At 48.9% G+C, this 14,972-nt stretch overlaps 1 protein-coding gene across 18 annotated transcripts in view; it reads right to left on the reverse strand.

The window, feature by feature from the left end:
- NCOR2 (nuclear receptor corepressor 2) overlaps nucleotides 1–14,972 on the reverse strand; it is a 1,388,857-nt gene that overhangs the window by 446,849 nt on the left and 927,036 nt on the right. Inside the window, exon 1 of one of the 18 annotated variants that reach the window (XM_078667646.1) lies at nucleotides 8,516–8,716. The exons of the other annotated variants lie outside the window; for them this stretch is intronic. The gene's annotated coding sequence lies outside the window, so the exon portion shown is untranslated. Of the gene's footprint in view, nucleotides 1–8,515; nucleotides 8,717–14,972 lie in introns of those variants that run through there. 18 annotated transcript variants of the gene reach the window in all.

The raw sequence follows: 14,972 nt of genomic DNA on the forward strand, positions 1-14,972 counted from the left end.
ACTGACTATATGTCTAAACTCTAAATGGAGTGAGATAGTTAGTCAATAGTGTCAATTAAAGGGTGATCATTGATTTTTTTAAAGGAAATGTTCATCAGGAAAGATTTCCCAGAAGAGTTGGTAATGGATAATGGTTCCCAATGTGTGTCCAGAGAGAAAATGTGCATTTTTTTAGACAAATGGTATCAGGTATTTGAGAACTTCATTGTATCATCCTCGCAGGAGATGCGAGAGAGAGTTAATCATGTGATTAAAGACCAATTACAGTTAGCGTTAGTTAATGACAAATTGGGAAAGGGTAGTGAAGGACATGTTGTGGTCTACGACAACAACCCCACACATTAGACACAGAAGAATTGAGATACGAAGAGAGAGATTTAGGTTTGTGCAGGAGACTTTGTGAAGGTTCTGACGCCCAACCACATTCAAAAGGTTTTCCCCACCAGTTTTAGTAAAGAAGGTAAAGAACCATGTAGTAATTCCTGAGAATGGTAAAGTCTGGAGAAAAGTATGGTGGTTGTGATATTTAGGCCCAAAAATTAATATGTTCGCGAAACGCCTGGGAGCTGAAAAGTCCAATAGGTTGGCAGCATTTACGAACATTCGTGAGGTTCAGCCAAGTCGAGTAAGACGCAATTCTTACCTCAGAAATTCAATGACTTTGTGATGAAAATGGTTTCCTGCATTTTCTTCTTCTAAACTTTTCTATGTGTCAGTAATAAAAAGATCCTGATCTCAGAAATTCAATGGCTTTGTTATGTAAATTGTTTCATGCACTTTCTCCTTCGTATGTTTCTTTTGTCATGGGATTACAGTCTTTGGGGAAGTTTTTGGTTATATGTTACAACTGTGTTTTTTATTTGGACTCTGGAAGAGAGGGGGATATGTTGTGTTGTGCTTGCATGATTGGTCGTGTATAGAATTTAGAGGGTTCCTGTTGGAATTGGAATGTTAAGTGCAGAATGCTTTGACCGGTCAGAGGTTGGCAGTTGCTACTATACCCTCAGTGTTGTAACACGGAATAAACTTCCTTGCACCTTGTGTCGCAGTGTCGTCTTTTCAGACACCCCTGTTTTAAAGAAGTAGGCAGCAGGGTGACAAAACTCTCCTTTTTCTGCCATATTTGCTGCCTCGCTGGCTGCCATGCTGGGCCTTCTGGAAGAATGGGTTGTCATGGGAGAAACAGAAGGAGTTTGCCCAACAATAAAGATCAGACACAGCTTTTTCCTCCCCGTGGGCTCAGACCTCTGATTTTTTGTCTAAAGGTGGAAGATTCCAAGCATGATCCAAGCTGTCCATCTCCATGGATGAACCGCACATTGATTCACCACCACAAACAGGGCAAAGACAGGGTGTTTAGAATTCAGCTAATTTCTGCATCAGTAGCTTCATCAGGGAGAGCACCAAGCCCCTGTCCACCCACATCATCTCTTTACTGCACCCGTTCCAAAAATCTCTGCAGGCATGTTTTCCTGAGATGAAGTGAAGCAGGATTACACGAGTGCTACCAGGAAAGCTTAGACAAGGTATTCACTGTAGAGTTGTTTACGTTTCATGGACAGCCCCAGAGTGTGTTCACCTCTGCCCGAGGATGCTTCTGAGCTCTGCTTCGGACACCCCAAGGCTCCTGCACCAGCTCCCATATCATACTGCGGGATGTGCACCTTCTATCAGAGCAAAGCGCCCTGCAGGGTCATGTTGGTGCATCTTCTTTTGAAATCGCCTGAAGCCTCACGTTGTGCAAAAATTCCAGACCACCTCTGTCATGTTCGCTGGGGCTACTGAGCACTCTGCCTTTCTGGCAGTGACTGCAGGCGGGCAGTTCGCCCTTTCCTGTGTTATGCACTGGCACTGAGTGACCCTCTTGTGCAATACTTCTCTTGCACTATAATTCTTGGCCACTCAAAAAATCTAAAATAGTTTCTGATCCTAGAGGGTAAGGTTTCCACCTTTGCCTACGGCTAAGTCCAATGCATATGAAAGTGACACGCCCCAGGCAGCACCTTTATTGAACAAGCAGGCCAAGCCAATAGGTCTCACCATTGGAACCTATTGAGTGATGCTGCTAATGGAGTGATCAACACAGATGGCGCGAGCATGGAAGGAAGCACTGCGTCGACAGCAACATGTCCTAACACATACATCACTGTATCAATGTTTGTACATAGCGTGAAAGGGGCATGTGTGCTATATGAATTCTGTCACTCAGCCATCCAAATTGTCTATTTCACATCAAAGTAGGGGGGGGGATCGGTCAATCCTCAATCTACACGATAAAGCTGTATTCACTCACTGAGTACTGGCTGCACTCCAGAGATCCTCAACAGCACTTCTATTTAATGTTGTTAGATTGTCAGCTCTTATATAGTGCCTGCGAACATTAGTATGGCATAAAGCGCTTTGACTTTTTCGTATGGACTCATCCATCGATCAGTTGTGTTTAGTTTTGTATGGTGTTAGTACCTCCCGAAACATATTTCCATTATCTCAGCGTAATCCCACATCATTTTGAGTTACGCTTGTTATGCGAACTTACCAAAAATGTGCTACGACACCAAGTTGCTTAATTATATCCCATTTGCGGGGAAATGTTATCATGAGCTCATAGGATCATAGCGAGCGGCAGCTGTTTGCAGCGCTTGTGTTTTATGCATTTTTTTTTAAGTATGACATACACCCATGCTTCCAAAATGGATGCAAGGGCGCATTTTGGCGCTAAAGTATAACTCCATATGGCAGTTTTGCATTTCACATAATTATGCATATTTTCGGGTCATTCTTCGGAAATTTCGCATAGCTAAGCAAAAGCAAATTAAGTGAATTTCACACACCCTAGTTATTATGTTCTTGATGGTTAGCAGAGATTTGCAAGGTGTGTCGTTTTGTGGCGGCTCGCCTCTGGTTCATGCTCGCAAGCTAAAATAGGTTACTTCATGTGTGCCTCGAGCCAAGACATCTGTCCCGGGAAGAATCGCCTACCGCAGGCCTGTCCCTGGCCTCTCTCTCTCTAGACTTTTTCAATAAAAAATGTCAGATTTCAAAACAAAGTGATTTTGACTTTTTATATATTTAAATGCTAAATACCAGTTCAGAACATGAATTTCGTAGGTAAGACAGTGGTGATGTGTTTTTTTCCCATCTTTAAATAAAGCTGTGGTTTGCACGGATTGATTTTGCAGTCCATGGTCTCGAGATGCAAAGATGCTGTGATATTTCTGGCGCGGGGCCTGGAATTCAGCTCATCTGTTTATTTTTAAGCAGGAGATGCTTTCTAAATCAGACAATGCATTGCCCAGACCAGCCAGCCATGTGTCAAGAGTTATTTTTCCATTACTTCCATTCCTGCAAGATCTCTTCCTCTTCCAAGCGAGTGGGCTCTGTTTTGCTAGCTTTCCCCCTCTGAATTCCCTTATTAAAGTGAACTTGGTTGCATTTCAGGAAGCTCTCATGTGTAATCCGCACCATCTAGGAATCGATCTGCTTTAGTAACATCCAGACATGTGTGTCTCATTAGTTTCCATTCTAATTTTTTTGTGTGTCTGGCTTGAGACCGCAACTTTTCCAATGATGTATTGTTACCAATGCTTTAAAAAAAAATAATAATAATAATAATACATACATTGGACTTTGGCTCCACCCAGAGGCGTATTATTCTCACCTCATGTTATTGGCTTTCTGGTGTATTATTCAGCCTTGCAGGAAGTGCTTCCAGTATTATGGAAGCAGGACTGTTTTAGATCAAAAAATTACATGCAATCACACTATTAAATTCCAATCTTTACCTTCTCTTTGCAGAAAGCAGATTTTTGCTTTTTTCAGTACTGGTAAAGCCAATGGAGCACGTTTTAACTCGATAAACATACATTTTGAAATACCTGTGATCGCGTCTGTTGGCACATTTGTAAAGCCAGACCGATTGGCTTTGCCTGTGATTGTTCTTTTGGTATTTGCCAGAGTGCTGACTTCGCTCTATGAAGCAGAGGATCACTATAGGATATTTTTAGAAGTACAGCAGTTGCACCATGAACTTGGGGTGCTGCACATAGTGCACTATGGATGAAGTAAAGTAAAAAAAAAAAAAGAAGAAATTAGCATCCTCCTGACCTGTATTACTTCAGTTATGCTGATAAATGCTGTTGGTGGTCAAGTTAAAGCAAGATTACAGAAACCAGGGGTTAAATAGTTTTTCATCAGTGGTATTTGAGTTTCCCAGCTATAAAACCTATTTATTGGTGGTGTCTTAATTTGAATCTGAATTTATTGAGTGAAATGTTATTTAATAAAAAAGACCACGAGCAAGAATAGCAAATACATTATTAGCAGAGGGAACTACTGTGCCAATATTCAGCTCTGCCCAATTTACTGTTGCAAAAGTAAAATACAGCTATTATCAAGTACCAAATGTCCATGGACGTCAATTCACCAAGAGGTCAGGGGTAGAGGAAGTGACTTCACATGCCCTTTGACCTTAAGTTTGACTCACACATACACATGCTTACACATACATACGTTTTCACACGTTTTCACACATATACACACTCTCCTACACACACACACACTCTCTCATACCCACACATACACACTCTCTCTTACATAAATACACTCAAAACTGCAAGCACACACACGACATACATACATACATTTTAAAGCATTTTTTGTACTTACCTCGGCTGCAAGGGAAAGTCATATTCCAGCTATTTGTGCTCCATATTTATTACACGAATAGCAAATAATGTGATATTAGTCACTATTAGTGAAAAAAAATGACAAATAAGTGAAGCCCCAACAGACGTCCATAAGGATGAGCTGCTTCTGTTTCTGCCACTGATTTTGCCACTGCTGACACTAGGGGTCTCAAGGGCAGTGCCAGGTATCACATGGGGCATGCTCATGGGTTGCTGCAGCAACCCCTAAATGACGTCCATGCTAATACTGCTGACAAAATACCACCGTCAGGGCCCCAGAAAGCGATTAGAAGAGCGCCATCTTGGACAGCACACGGTTAATTTTTTGATTTGACATTTTTATATTACATTAAATGGGGGGGAAGGGCGGGGGGGGGGGCTTCAGAAGGCCCTGACAAGAATGTGCAGGGTATAAGAGAAGAGGCTTACGATCCGCACCAATGGATGGGGATAGTGTTAACCCAAGGTGCACATACACCGCTGAAATGGGGTGTGTTGTTTATTTATTTTATTGAGTTTTATATAACGCAAACAAGACCCGAAGGTATCAGAGCGCTTTACATAGTTGACAAAGTAGCAGTTACATGAGTTACATATGTAGTAAATACACATGGAGTAAGCACCAATACATAGCAACAGTATATGAATCGCCATGCAAAAGCTCTGCACTGACCTGCAGAAGCGGGAGCCAGTTCCACCAGCAGAGGGCAGAAATATCGAGTCGAGAATGGGAAAGTGCCAGAGTGTAGGCATAGCTTTGAGAATCTGTCCCAAAATGGTTGCCAAGAATAACACTTTTTTGTCATGTGCCAAATGGGGTGAGGACCCCGCATTTCAGGTTTTGATGGCACAACACCGTTATGAGACTGTATCTTGTTTCTTTTTGTGGTTGGTAATTCATGATTCAAGCGTGTTTGCTTGTGTCCCACTTTGTTTCAGACACCTGAATGGCTCCTTTTCCCAGGTTTGCAAATTAGAGAACATGCTCACAATAAAAAAGAAAATCTCCCCAACAAGGAGGTGGCCATTGTTATTCTTACAATACCTCTAAATTAAAGGCCTTAAATCGTAAAAAGCAGTCTCAGAGAGGGCGGGCGCTTCCATAAAGCGAGGTAAGGCAGCCATCTTTGGGGACCCAATGGTGGTAGTGGTACGAAGTAACAGCAAAAGGCACGAAAAGTAGTTTCACTCTGTGAACAGGGAGAGATGTAGATGCAAAATTGCTTTTTACCTTGAGTGCTGAAAATACCCATACAGTTACAGGTCACCGAGTAGGTTTGTCGTGTGAAGGATGGACAGACTGAAGGCTCACTGACTGTCAGTTTTCATAAAAACTACAGTTCTATCACTTTTTCAAAAGTTAAACAATCCCTTCTTCATCAGGCTGAAAAATAGATCAAGTGGCTTTGTAGGTTAGATGGAAAAAATGATTTTGGGCCCTCTAACGAAAAAAAAGGTAAAAGAAGCAGTTGCCTGGTGTCTGTCTGGAAGCATTTTAGCTGGCGCTCAAATCAGATCAAGTATTTGAGGTAATTCTTGCAGCAAAAAAAAGCTACAGAACAATAGAAATCAACAACATCATAGACTACATTCTCTATTCAAAGAGTATGTTGTAATTTGAGAGGTCCCAAAGAAGACCTTCTTGGCTTTAAAGGTGGAGATGAACACAACAGCAACCCCACCAACCCATATGGCTCTTCCCCAATCCTGCCAGATGGGGAAGGGGCACAGAGCGCGGAAGCAGCCTGATGAGGTCATAGAGAAGGCCGGAACACAGAACAGCAGCCAAGAGGAGACCAGCAAATACATACTGGATAAAGTGTAAACCAAAGCATGGTATAACCATTACATTTATCCCACTAAACAGTCAACACCGTGTTCATGAGATTTGGCATGCTGAAATTGATTGTCCAAAGGTACCAGATGTTACATTTAATAGAGGGCGGACATTTTGTTCTAGGAGGTACAGGAGTGCATCAAAACATCAGTGACATTTCACAACCCTGAGGCATCGTAAGCAATAAAAATATTCAGGGCAAAATGCCCACCCGCAAGGTTACTACCGTAAAGCCCAGACAACCTGATGGACGTTAGAAGCTAATGCAAAGTTAATGATTTCTCCATCAGAAGCAGACGAGCATCACACCGTCTACCCCAGTTGGCAGCCTCTTAAGAGAAGCCTGGAATTGGCTGGCACAGAAATTGAACCGTTCTCCTTCCAAAGAGGGTCAAGGAACGCAAAGTTCAAAAAAGCATGCGCTGCCATGGGTTCCTCTGCACACAATGCCCCTCAGTATCTGGGCTGTCAACAAGCCACCTTTTGGGATCACAGTGTACCGTAGGAAAAAGTGAATTCTATTTTCAAAAAGTGTTTTGGCAAAAACAGTCGCTGTGTGGTGGACTGTTCTTTTCGATGCCAGCCTTGTATGCGTGAAAAAAACAATCGGCAGAACTTTGGCCACGTTCTGATATATATCTTGCTGCGAACTGAGTGCGTAACAATCTAATGTCTACACAAGCAATCTTTATTTTGTAGGGCCATTTGCAAACCAAGAAAAGTCTAAAATTCTCAAAAATGTCGTCTCGTATTAAGACTCAACAACTATATTACAACAAACGTTTCACATTGTACTGTGCCCTTCTACAGTTTTCTGTTCTTTCACAATAAACTTACAATCCATATAGATAATCTTTATTATGCCCCAAACAACCTGGTCTCACCTCAAAAGGCTGCAGAACCCAGGGTAAGACCATCCAAAAGTTTTAAAAAACTAAGCAGAACTTGCCTTCCAATCAAAGGAACTAGAGGTAATGTTGATAGGGGCCAAATATAAGGCATTTTGGGTCTTTCTTCTCCACAAAAAAGATATTGCTCCTGGAACCTAGGCAGGAGAAAGTAACCAGAAGTTCATTCCCATTCCTCGCTAACTAATGTAGCTCTACCTCTATTTATCGATGCAAATTGTAAGGCACTTCATGTCGCCGTTCGGTTAGTTTAGAGTGCTCGAAGTCCTGAAGAGGTAAAGGACCTTGGATGGATGGAGAGGATAATTTAAGATTGGACAGTGAGGTAGACCCTCATTGAGTGGTCTTCCATCTTGACACTTTTGGAGTCTGGATTCAGTAGCTGACTAGAGATTTCTTGATGCTAAATATGGGGGTGTTGGAGCAAAGTTATTCTGGGCCTTTGCTTAGTAGGAACTGGGGCAGCGTAGAGGATACGAGGAAACAAATTCACACTGGTGCTGTAACCTAAAACCTCCCACAAACATACCCAGATAATGCCAACACAACCCTTCAAATTCAACACACGCCAGACAGCACCCTTCTGCTAGTTTAACAAGGGTCCAGTTTCCCATTAACTGCATTCTGAATGTACAGCACACATTTAAGTGCCCACCACAACAAAAAAACATTGACCCTTTCATCAGAGGAGCTAAAGGTAATAGGTACCAATCCTCCTGTGCATGCTCTGATGAAAACCCCAAGGCAAAAGCCCCTTGTAGCTGGGAGCAACCAAAGATCTAAGAAGGGTGCATTGCAACTTGGGTAAAAAATTCAATATTCCCCCAAAACTACCACAGAGGAAGGGGTAAGGTGAGTACTCACATTTAGAGTCTGCTCCTGAAGATCTGGCCTCATCAGGAGGATGGCCAGGTAACGCATGGCTAGTATAGCAAACATGCTACCCAGTAAGCACCAAACCAAGTAACCACTTAATAAACAGGCGACGGTGCTCCCCAAAATAGAGAATAAGACCCTGGCTGCACCCTGCAGTCTGTGCACCCAAAGAGGTGTTCCAGAGAAGCAAACAACAAAATAAAACTCACCTAAGCGACATCCAGCCACGAGACCACACAGGAGTACCAAAGTGTGACGTAATCAAGGGAGAACGGATAAAATAAAGAGCCCTCGACCCCAGAAACTAATCGCAAGTGGAAAGAGGGGCAGAGCAGTCTGCTGAGCATACAAAACCCCGCGGCTGGAGAGTGGGGAAAACATGACTTGTTTGGCTGGAAGCAGGAATAGAAGGGGGGTTTGGGGGGCAGCCGAGCCGCGAGGTCTGCCCCCCGGGCAAATTTGGGAGGGGGAGGGGGGCTAGCCGGACGCGGCCATTTTGGCACTTTGGGCTGCCTGGGAATAGCCCAAAGGCAGCCCAATCTGGCAGGAGGTAGCCCAAAGGCAGCCCAGGTATTTAAGGGCTTGCGACACTCCCCCAGCCACCATTTTAGGTATTACGACCTGGTGGCTGGGGGGAGAGCTTAGGGTTTTTTGTCGTGGGCGCCATCCGCCTGCTGCCTGAAGCGGGCGGATGGATCCCATGGTTAGTGGTAGTCTGCGCGTTTTTGCCTTAGGTAGCCCGTGGGTGTCGGAGTCGGCGCGCCCCCCGCGGTGCGCTTCAGCTCGCCCGCGAAGCGGCAAAGCTGCAGGTGGGTGATAGGGGCCGCGCGGATGTCAGGAGCGCGGCCCCGGTGGGGGCCTCAGGGTTGGGTAGCGTTTAGAGCGGGCGAGGCGCGCTGTCATCGGCGCCTCGCCGCACGGGCCTGTGTCAGCAGTGGGAGGGGCGGGAGGCTCTGGAGGGCTCTGGGGCAGTGAGGAGGCTGTAGGCGGGCTTGGGGTGCGCGGATCGGCGCGTGGCTGCTCGTGTGTGTAGGGGAGTGATGGGGAGGCCCTGCAAGGGGGCGGAGCTTCACGGGGGAAAGCATGTGGAGCTGCGGTGGCTCTGGGGGGGCAGCAGGGGGCGTCTGGAGATACGGTGGGGGGTAGGGAGGGGTCTGGGGATGAAGGCAGCCAGCAAGCTGGAAGGTGGCATTAGTGCCCCTCACCTGTCAGGCAGGGGGACAGGGCTGAAGGGGGGGGCAGGTAGGAAGGCAGGCATGTGGAGTTGGGGGGGGTAGGGGTTAGCAGGGGGGTCAGGAGGGGCCCGTGGGGGGGGGGTTTCCCCGGTCTTTTTAGAGTCGGAGGGCTGGGGGGGTTGGATGTGTTCGAGTCTCGGGATATTGGGGTGCAGGGTGCTCAGTGGCAGGGAACCAGCACACCAGAGGTACCTTTTTTACTTGCAGGGTGAGAGCCAGCGCGGGGTGGCGGACTTGGTAGGGCTTGGAACGGCCCGGCGGCACCAAGGAGAAGGGAGGGCTGTGCCTCCCGCGGCGGGCCCGGAGTCGGCGAGGGATCACGGCGCGGCTGGCTCGCGTAGGCCCCGGGCGGGCTCGCTGGCCCCTCCACCCACAGGCCCCCTGCGGCTTGGGGAACAGCAACGGAACGGGAGCACAAGCGCGGAGGACTGTATTGTTTTGGGTGCGAGGTAGGGTGGATGAGGCACTACATGGACATTTGACCGTAGCCAGGCCGCGGAGGCGGCAGAGGGTTAATCTGTGACAACGCCGGTCCGGCTCTTTGTTTACGCCGGTAGGGAAAATGAAACGATGGGGGGTCGATCAATTTTTACCCGCTGGCCAGGTGGGACTGACTGGACATATGCAAACTGCATTTGAACTACTCACTGACGTCGTACAAACTGAACTCCCTGAGCAGGTCACCTCTGGGGAGACATATGAGCCGGTAATGAAGATGCAACGACCAGATGGTGATAACGGCGGTCAAAGTCACGACCGAAGCAACTTGTAAAGGGGGGGTCGGTGCAGGAGCCAGTCCGGGGCCACGGGTGCTTGCAGGGGGTTACGAGGGGAGTGTAGACCAGGGGGTGTGGTTGTTTTCGGGGGGCGGCCACTTTCCGGTCAGCCTGGGAGCGCATGGCGTGGTGTAGAGCGAACGAGGCAAGGAGGTGGTTTGAGGGGCCGTATGGCGGGCCCATTTGGTGGATTGGCCAGGGGTGTGGTGGATGGTGTTTCCCCATTGGGGTGGTTGCATGATGGAGGAAGGGCGGGGTCGCATCCTCTAACATGGGCGTGGCCGGTATGTGGGTCGGTGTACGATGGAGAGGCCACAGGGTCGTCGCAGAGGCAGCCATGGAGTGGTGGTGAAGGCATGACGGGGTGCGCACGTGGTAAGCGTGGCATCGAGTTGGTTTCCGGCTCAGTCCGGTACACCCAGACGACGGGGCCTACTGGGAGTCCAGTTAACGGCCGCTGGGTTGTGGAAGGCAAGACGGGGTGCGCACGTGGTAAGTGTGGCATCGAGTTGGTTTCCGGCTCAGTCCGGTACACCCAGACGACGGGGCCTACTGGGAGTCCAGTTAACGGCCGCTGGGTTGTTGATAAGGCATGGTCATGGGCTGCTTGAGGTTGGGGGCGGGGTCCCAGACTCCACGGACTGCCAGGTGGCTGGACAGGTCTTGGGTGATCGTGGTTGGGGTATTCCGTTGCTTGTTGTCATTTGGAATTATCTGAGGTCGGGGGATTGTTTAGGGTCGTAGGCTCGGCAGTCGTTCAGGGGTGTATCGGGAGCGTGGACCGTTTTCTCCTTTTGGGGGTTGTTGCGTGGTCTCTACGATACGATGGTCATCTTGAGGTGGGGAGCGGGGTCCCTGACTGCATGGCCTGCGCGGGGCAAGACGGGGTGCGCACATGGTAAGTGTGGCATAGAGTCGGATTCCGGCTCCTTACAGTGCACCCAGACGACGGGGCCTACTGGGAGTCCAGTTAACGACCGCTGGGTTGCGGATAAAGCATGGTCATGGGCTGCTTGAGGTTGGGGGCGGGGCCCCGGGCTGCCAGGCGGCTGGGCAGGTCTCAGGAGATCATGGTTGTGGTTTTCCGTTACTTGTTGTCAAGGGGAATAATCTTAGGTCAGGTAGAGTGTGTGGGGTTGTAGGCTCGGCAGTCGTTCAGGGGGGTATCGGGAGTGTTGCTGTTTTATCTTTCGGTGGTTGTTGTGAGGTCTCTGCGATAATAGGGTCATGGGCTGCGTGAGGTTGGGTGCGGGGCCCCTGACTCCACGGACTGCCAGGTGGCTGGACAGGTCTCAGGAGAGCATGGAGGTCCTTGGGGGTGCCATGGGCACCGGAAAGGACAGTGGGGCCGGGCACGGCACTGTCCATTTTGGGTATTGAGCTGGACTCAGCGGCGATGGAGGCCCCCCTTTTTCACAGTTGAAAGGTAGCATGTGGGGGGCTGCTGAGGTGAGGGAGAAGACGGCGGGACCGGGCTGGCGCGTTCAATTGTTGGGTACGGAGCGGGACTCTGGGTCGAGGGAGGCCCATTTATTGAGGGAAGGGTAGCAGCGGAGTGGGGCTGCTGGTGTGGTGGCAATGCACACAGTGGAAATGTTGGGCATTCAGGTGCTGTTGGGACACGTTGGAGTTGCGGGTTGAGGCCTTTGGGTATGGAGCGGGACCCGGACGAAGGCGGCATGCTTACCAGGGGAACACTGCAGCAGAGGTGGTGGACGGCGAACGTTGGCTCGCACTAGTTCCAGATAGGGGCAGAAGCGCACGGGGCAAGGGGGCGTCAGGTGCTTGGGAAGATGGTCCTCTGGGTGTTAACGACGATATGGGCACAGTTGGGGGCTGGTGTGAGGCGCGATGTGGGGTGAGGGTCAGGGGTGTGGAATTTATTAGAATATCTACTTGCCCAGGGGGCTAGTTGCTTCACGAATATACTAGTCCGGTTTTCAAAATCCGCTGGCCACTTTTTGGTGCCATGTGGTGCTGCCACTAAGTGTTATGGTGATTTCGATATATGAGCTCTTCTATAGCCGCTCCGATTATGCCAGGACACATATCATAGTAGGGTTTGCCTAATAGTACCATTTTCGGCTGCCTCGCGTCCGCTTCTCCACATGGGGGACTCAAGATGCTGGTGAGCGGTAGTCCGGGCTGGGAATGCCCTCTTGCGTCTGGGCACACCGGCTAACTTGCAGGTTTTGGGGTTGTCAACAACTCTTCTCTATTTTTTCCATAAGGAGACATGTTGGAACTTTACGATGGAGGGTGGCATACGTAAACCTTTCGCAGGGTACAAGGTAGGGGGAGGGACAAGGTACTTTTACACATGCAGGTTTGCACATGAGCACATATACACTTGCATTTTGTTCAGGCTAAAAGGCAGTTCACGTATATTTTGGGGTAGTACAAGTCCTTGCCCTGCTAATGTAAAGTCTGGTAAATTCACGAAAGCCATATACCAAGAGGCATTTTTGAAACTTTAACGATTGGGCGCCTAAGCGGTCGGGCATTGATCAGGACCTTTTGTGTTTATTAAAATTCCCTCTCTCTGGGGCGGCCGGCTTCAATGGAGTGACAGCATTTGGTCTTTCACAAGGAGCATATCGGTACGCAAAGTGTTTTTGTTCGGGGCCAGTACATATATGGCAGGGTGTGCCTCTTTTGGGATCAAACACACTTTGGCTTTGCCACTGTTTGTGGTAAGGGGGAGGGTCCGGCAGCTCTCTCATCAATAAAATTTGACAAAAGCCAGGCCGGAACAAGTCATAGCATTGTCGGCACAGGAAAGCTGGCCACCGTTGTCAGGCCTCCTGGCTTTGCCAGGGCTGTGTATTTTTCTGGCCCATAGTCTTATGGAACGGGTCCAGATATGTTTCCAATGCGAATGTTTAAGGAATTACTAGCTTGCATTTATCACATTTTGCTAGAGGATGCTGCATGGAGCTGGTAATTGAAATGACAGTAGTTTAGCAAACGTTATTTCCCTATTTTCAAGGTTTTAGTCACAATTTATAGGGGAAGCAAAGGAACATTAATATAGCTTTCAAGCGTAGGCGAATACTTGCATGTAATCGGGGAGCATTTGGTGAGCATCGTGCATAGCCTCATGTTGCTACACTTTGGAACTGTGCGTATGCAATACATACTGGAACCACGGTCAGCTTGGCGGTCAGCACGTACACTTACGTAGAGCGCTCTCCCGAATAATACGGGCTGGCAAGTAAGGAACCATAAATACGAGTTTGGACTGCATTGACGCAGGCATACACGCATATTCACTACACTACTGGCGGTAGCCTTTCCTGATCCTTAATGTGGTACTGCAAACTGGCGGTAACGGGTTTGGTGCACGGGGGGGTTGGTCCTACTTGTCGCGAGGACAAAGGCACATGAAAGTTTGGGGCATTTGACCCCAAACAATAAGCCCTGGGCGGGGGCTTGGGATTCCACACCCCTGGGGGTGCAGCGGTCTTTTCTCTTTCAAGTTTGGGTCGGTTCTGCGGTCGGGACAGGTTCATCTACATTGGGGGGATGTTTTGTGGTCAAGAGGGGCGGAGTTTGGGCTGCAGGCTATGCGCCGGGAATTGGCGGAGTTGCTGGGCAGGATGTGTGGCGTTTAGACGGAGTGGTACCGCGGGGGCGTGTGGAGGGGCAGTTCTGCCGCAGGCGGTGGACAAAGCGCAGAGACATTGCAGGGTAATGGGGCGCTTGTTGTCGGCATTTGGGTTTCCGTGGGACATGGTGCACGGAATTCAGGTATGATGCGCTGGAATTGGGTCGAGGGGATGGGGTTCCTCTCTATGGAAGGGATGGCCTGGTATCTGTTTGAGCTTCGGGAGGTGTTGGCCGGTTTGTTGGGCGACTAGGCATTGGGGGAGGTCCCGCCTGCGGTAACTTGGGGGGGGCAGGGGAAGGGGGAGGCGGCGTAATCGCCTAACCTCCACCTTCCCCTGGGTGGCGGAGTTGTTTTGGATGTTGGCCAAGTTTGGCTGGAGTTCGGTATTTTGTCGTTGAGTTGGGGAGCGGGAGCAGGGAAAGGGTAACCAGTTTGGGGGGTTACATTAGAGGGTAGTGGTTACTGTTGCAAGAACAGATAGGAATGGAGGTCTTGGGAGGTTTTTGGAGTAGGAGGGATGGGAGAAAATTGGATACCAAGGAGGGAATGATTTATATATTGCTATGTTATAGGGTGGGGGATTTGAACATGTGGGGATCGTAGGGGTGGGGGGGGGATAAACAAAAGGGGGTCAGGTAACTCGATGTTCAGAGAGGTGTTTAGTTTTGTAAGGCGGTGAGCCAGTTTTAATATATATGTGATGTGCACCTGTTTCAATAAAGCGGCCTTTTACACACAAAATGGTAGTCGGTCGTGCTTGCCACCCCTCACTCCCTCCCAAGGGGGGTTTGGGGGGCAGCCGAGCCGCGAGGTCTGCCCCCCGGGCAAATTTGGGAGGGGGAGGGGGGCTAGCCGGACGCGGCCATTTTGGCACTTTGGGCTGCCTGGGAATAGCCCAAAGGCAGCCCAATCTGGCAGGAGGTAGCCCAAAGGCAGCCCAGGTATTTAAGGGCTTGCGACACTCCCCCAGCCACCATTTTAGGTATTACGACCTGGTGGCTGGGGGGAGAGCTTAGGGTTTTTTGTCCCCGCCCACCCTCCCTGT

The sequence above is a fragment of the Lissotriton helveticus genome, chromosome 11, assembly GCF_964261635.1.
Source record: "Lissotriton helveticus chromosome 11, aLisHel1.1, whole genome shotgun sequence".
Lineage (NCBI taxonomy): Eukaryota > Metazoa > Chordata > Amphibia > Caudata > Salamandridae > Lissotriton > Lissotriton helveticus.